The sequence below is a fragment of the Apodemus sylvaticus genome, chromosome 4, assembly GCF_947179515.1.
Source record: "Apodemus sylvaticus chromosome 4, mApoSyl1.1, whole genome shotgun sequence".
NCBI classification, from domain to species: Eukaryota; Metazoa; Chordata; class Mammalia; order Rodentia; family Muridae; genus Apodemus; species Apodemus sylvaticus.
Window position 1 is genome coordinate 164,890,351 of NC_067475.1, and position 6,331 is coordinate 164,896,681.

General features: G+C 40.8%; 1 pseudogene; it reads right to left on the reverse strand.

Annotated features, from left to right (window-relative positions):
• Positions 1-1,838: 1,838 nt before the first annotated feature.
• Positions 1,839-2,601, reverse strand: LOC127683769 (voltage-dependent anion-selective channel protein 1-like; annotated as a pseudogene).
• Positions 2,602-6,331: the final 3,730 nt, after the last annotated feature.

Genomic DNA, 6,331 nt, shown 5'->3' on the forward strand with positions numbered 1-6,331 from the left:
AACAAGAATGAATAAAGTAAACTATAGGTCAAGAGGCTGATTAAGTAACCAGTTGACAAGGAGCGAACACAGGAAACCACCAGAGTGTGAGGAACTCGGGAGGATGATAGAGAGGAGCACAGGGAGGAGAAAGGAGGTGCGTTCAGTTTGGAAGAGTGTATAAGAGTTTATAAGAGTTTATAAGCGTGGACAAGGTGATTGCTTTCCTTCTGGGATTCTGGTTGAGGAGAAAGGTCAGCTGGGTGCTTGCTCCGCCTCTCAGAGGTAGCAGGCTTTCACCACAGCATCTGACTTCTGAGGCTTCACTCGGTAAACTTTAATGAACAAAAACAATAGGGGACAGTGTGGAGGGCTAAAACCCAGGGAGGGGCTCCCCTTTGCAAAGGAGAAGGAGAGGGTAGAATCTCTGGGGGAGGGGGGAACCTGCGTGAGGAGATACTGGGAAGAGAAGGGAGCTAAGGTTTGTATATATAGAAATAAACAAGTAACTTTAATTAAAAAACAAACAAACAAACAGAAGAACAAATGCATCAGAAAACAGTGTTGGCCCAGACATCCCACCTGTGTCTGTTCTGTGGCAGACTTCAGTCTTCCTTAACCAACCAATAAGATGATCTTCCCAGGACAGAGATTGACTGCCAATGTCAGAGACCCTGAGAGCATGAGCATTTGGATTGAATGAATGTGTCTAGAGGCCATTCTCTCACAGTAGATCTTCAGAAAGTGAAGCACTGGTTTGTTCCCATAGATTCCCTTGGAGAAGTCAACATTCTGATGATATGCAAATATGAGAAAATGTATCTGACCAATACATAATATCTCTAATAAAGCTCTTTTATAGACTGTCCATTTCACTACCTGAGGCTTTTAAATAGGATCTCAACAAAATAAATTGCTATATTACTTTTTTGTCAGCACAAGGAATATCAAGTTAACTTTTATAATTTCTTCTTTTGATGTTTCAATATTTTATTCAAGTTTTATTTTTAAGTGATCATAAATGCAGCATTTATAGAGGAGGATCTAATTCTACACAAAATGGAAGACTAAGACTCCCCAATGTATACATTAAATTGCTGAAAAATAGCATGGTGAGGCTATAGAGGAAACAGTTGAGACCCCCCCCCCCCACTGTTGTTTTGATGTGATAGGAACCACCTGCTCAGTTCAGGGGCTCAAGGTCCAGAATCTATTCCATACTCTGGTACCATGGCAAAAAGAAAGAAAGAAAAGAAATAGAAAAAGAAAGAAAAAAAAAGCCATACTACAACAGCACAAAGAAGAATTAAGCCCTAAATGGCTGCCCCTATCATACCCATCCTCCCCACCTAAAACACTATACAAGATGACTACTTTTCATGTGAAACAGGTAACTGATGAGCTAGGACATGAATAGACCATGAAGATCTGTCTAAAACTGTCCCTTTCACATAGGTGTGCACCTGTGTCTTAGCGATTAGGGCGGAAACACCAAGAACTAATGTCCAGGAAGTCACAATTTTGTCTGTGGACTTGATTCAGACATATAAAGGGATTGAATCTGCAGCCTGGCATCTCTAGAGACACTCCTCCCTGACTCACTTCCATACCTAAAATAATCTTTTTTTTTCTGTACCTCTGAAATGGTAATGCCTTAAAGCTAAGTCATCACTGGCCTATCAGTATAACATATTTTGCAATTCGTGCATTCCTCATAAACAACATTAAAAGATAAACTAAATTCTGAAAGTAGGTAATACTGTAAAATAGTTTTAAATTAATGATTTATAATATTTATTTGTGCTTGAGTTCTAGTCCTGGATCAAGCTTTTGACTGCCTGAATTACTGTTGCAGTCATCTAGCAGAGCTGACAGCAATGACACTTTAGGGTCTGAAAATTCTCCAAGGCTAGCAGGATATAGATATTTACTTGGGTCAAAAAGCAGACACCAAGGACAAACACCCTGATAGTTGTTATTCCAAAGATTCCAAGTATTACAGTTGCTGCTGTCCAGGCAACACTGACTGCAGCCTCCAGTTTCTTGTATACATTCTGGTAAATGGAGCTATCAAATTCTGTGAAGTCATTCACAGGAGAATGAATATGAAATCACCCATCTTATAGCCAACTGTAAATTTTCTCTAGGTCACTTGGGACATCTAGGTCTCAAAATTCATCTGACAGCCAGCCAGCTAACCCTGATACCCACATACCAGAGAGCTCTGGATCTAGAGCACAGGAAGGTCAAAGTCCATGTCATAGCCCAAGTTGATATGTTTCCTCTTATATCCTGCCTTGATTTTAGTACTAGCCCATCAGTATTAGGCAAGAAGAATGAATCAAAGGTCAGCTGATTCTGAGCTCATCTTCCATTGTGATCTCAGTCCTCAGGGTGTTGTCTGTATTTCATTTCTCAGTAAATGTAAGGTTGTACTCAATCCATTTATACTTGATTTTCAAGCTGTTGTTCACTTCAGTGTTTCCCTGCTGGCTGAGACTGAGATGGGAAATTCCAAACCATTCTTGGATTTTGTTTTCAAATCAAGATTTCTTAAGCCAAATTTGAAACCCTTGGTGAAGACATCTTGCCAAGATCAGCATACGTGGGAGCTCCATGCATTCTGGTGGCAATGAAAGGCGAGAGCAGTAGCAGCTAGGGAGGGGCCGTGACAAGGAGGATGAAAGCACAAGAAACAGGTTTATGATTTCTTCTTATTTGAATATTACACTTGTATTAAATAATCAATTCTTGATAATTTTGCTGTTCCTTCTTCTATATTTCCATCGTTATTGCTTAAGATTGGCTCTTCTATATTTCCATCATTATTGCTTAAGATTGGCTCTTAAACATTTCATCGTCGTCTATTGCAAATGACAAGTCTGAATCCCATTGCCTGCAAAGCACATACATACATTTCTGAACAAATTCCCATGAACGATGACTTCAGCTTGATTAAAAGGAGTAACCCCTTGTGTTCACCACTGGCTGAGAAGACATTTCCTTTTCTGTCCCCAAATTTACCTGTAGCTCTTAACCTCCCAAATTACCTCCATCTTCCTAATATAGTTGGGAGGCAGCAACTATATGTCTTGTGAAGTCTAAGCATAAACAGACAAGAGCACACACACACACACACACACACACACACACACACACACACACACACTGATGCTTTAGCCCAGAATCAAAATTAGTGCAATTGGTTGTATGTACTAGTATTTCTCTAAATTACACTAGCTTTTCAACAGTGTTCTCTTAGCCATGGGTAGATTCTGAGCATGGCAACTAACGTTCTCACCCACACCTCTCTCAATCACAGCTCTCAGTGTTTTTCTTGCTTTTACCCCTCAGCTAGTGTCAGAATACGGTCAAAAGAATGATGTGTAGTGAGCTGTGTGTACTGGCTAGTTTTCTGTGTCAACTTGACACAGGCTGGAATTATCACAGAGAAAGGAGCTTCAGTTGGAGAAGTGCTTCCATGAGATCCAGTTGTGGGGCATTTTCTCAATTAGTGATCAAGTGGGGAGGGCCCCTGGTGGGTGGTACCACTTTGGGCTGGTGCTCTTGGGTTCTATAAGAGAGCAGGCTGAGCAAGCCAGGGGAAGCAAGCCAGTAAGAAACATCCCTCCATGGCCTCTGCATCAGCTCCTGCTTCCTGACCTGCTTGAGTTCCAGTCCTGACTTCCTTTTGTGATGAACTGCAATGTGGAAGTGTAAGCTCAATAAACCCTTTCCTCCCCAACTTGCTTCTTGGTCATAATGTTTGTGCAGGAATAGAAACCCTGACTAAGACACTGTGAGACAGGCTCCAGGAAAAGACATAAGAAGGCCTTTTACCTCAGGTTCATTTTGTTCCCTGGATTTCATCCTTTCTGTGACAAACATTTACAACCAATTTATAAGACATGTTTATTTTTGTTGAACACCAGAACATAGCTGGAATACCAATCTGGTCAGTGTATCCTGGACCTGAATATGGCCTTCTGCCTTGCTTTTGTGCTTTCTCAGGTATAATCTATAGTATTTGCCAGACAGTTGTGTTTAAATTGGTCTGAAAAAGCTCTGGGAAAGGACTTTCCTGTTAATATGTTATATGTGCGTACTGGCATTTATTTACATGTTTTTCTGACTTTTTTTTTTATTTAAACTTGAACAACCCACCTTGAATCATTGCTTTCTTTCTTACATTTGTGTATTAAAGTACACTAGAACGAAAGTATGTTTGCCACAGTATTCAACTGTAGTTTGCCCCATTCTCTAAGATCCTCAAATCCCAGGTCCAGCAGACAAGATCTCACAGGTCAGCCTGAAAGCTGACAAGCTAGGTGTCTATTTCTTGTGCTACTTCCTGCTTTTATAAGGCTTTCCTCATGCTTTACACCTAACATCATATCTTGTTTCCTTGAAAAATACCTCCTCTGTACATATCCCTTATTTCTGCCCAGATATCCTCAATGCTCTGTCTTGGACTGGGAATAAAACTCAATGGTGGAGCACTTGCCTAGCCCGTGTGAGACTCAGTACCAAACACAAAAGGAAGGAAAGAACGAATAAAGAAAAGGAGGTAGGGATGGACTGGAAGGGATGAAAGGACATGAAAGAGAGAGAGAGAGACAGAGACAGAGACGGAAAGACAGAGGGAAGGTGGGAAGGAAAAATTATTCTCTCATTTATTAGATAAAATCTTTTGCTTCAGGAATCATGGGCTTAATTGCCTACCTTTTAACAAAGACAGAATGAACACAGGTCATCCTGTGGAGGTAAAAATTTGTAAATACACATTTCAAAATATTTCAGAAAAATCTGAAATATATTTTAGTCAACAATATTTCATCTTGTTGATATTCATTTATATATCATCATTACTTATTGTGATACAAACACACATACCCAAATCTACTACATGTGCACATGTTACATATATTAGCATGCACACACACACACACATACATACACACACACAAAACTGTTATTTATTTGCTGAGATCAGAGCACAAAGGCAGACAATGGGCCAGCCTACACTGACAATAACTTTTTTTCGTTTTGTAAAGAATTTGGTATTAAACATAAAACTGGAATTCCTTATAACCCAATGGGTCAAGGAATTGTTGAGCATGCACATTGCACTCTTAACAATTGGATTTTTAAAACAAAGAAGGGGAAATTATACCCCTCCAAATCACCCAAAGCACACCTTGCATTTGTTTTATTCGTTTTGAATTTCCTGCAAACTGATGCTAAAGGTCAGTCTGCAGCGGATCGCCACTGGCATCCAGTTACTTCTAATTCTTATGCCATGGTTAAATGGCATGACTCTTTAACTAATACCTGGAACAGGCCAGACCCTGTTTTAATCTGGGGCAGGGGGTCTGTTTGTATTTTTTCTCAAAAAGAAGACAGAGCCCGGTGGCTGCCAGAAAGGTTGGTTAGAGAGATAAATTCAGACCCTAAACCAGCTGGTAAGTATAACTATTTCACAAAGGTATTCTCAAAGCCGCTTCTCACTGACTTGGGATGATAGGTTCCTTTGTGCTCTTGCAGTTAATTTGTACGCCAGGCCTCATGCCTGAGTCAAAAATTTGCAATCAAATTGAATACCTTAGGCCTTCCAGAGACAGCCCAAACAGGTTTTTTTCTTTTAATCTCTTCTTTTGTGTTTCAAACAGGTCTCTCCCAGATACAGCTCAATGGCTTCCAGGGCTTGAGGATGGGTGGCTATGGAAGTCTGCCAGGTCACATTCACAGGACATTGGTACAACCACTCTGGAAATCAGTCTGGCAGTTCCTCCGAAAACTGGGCACCTCACTTCCAGAAGATCCTGCTAGACCACTCCTGGGCATATACCCAAAAGATTCCCCAGCATGTAATAAGGATACATGCTCTACTATGTTCATAGCAGCCCTATTTATAATTGCCAGAAGCTGGAAAGAAACCAGGTATCCCTCAACAGAAGAGTGGATGCAAAAATGTGGTATATCTACACAATGGAGTACTATTCAGCCATTAGAAACAATGAATTCATGAAATTCTTAGGCAAATGGATGGAGCTGGAGAACATCATACTAAGTGAGGTAACCCAGACTCAAAAGATGAATCATGGTATGCACTCACTAATAAGTGGATACTAACCTAGAAAACTGGAATACCCAAAACATAATCCACACATCAAATGAGGTACAAGAAGAACGAAGGAGTGGCCCCTTGTTCTGGACAGACTCAGTGAAGCAGTATAGAGCAAAATCAGAACAGGGAAGTGGGAAGGGGTGGGTGGGAGGACAGGGGAAGAGAAGGGGGCTTACGGGACTTTCGGGGAGTGGGGGGCTAGAAAAGGGGAAACCATTGGAAATG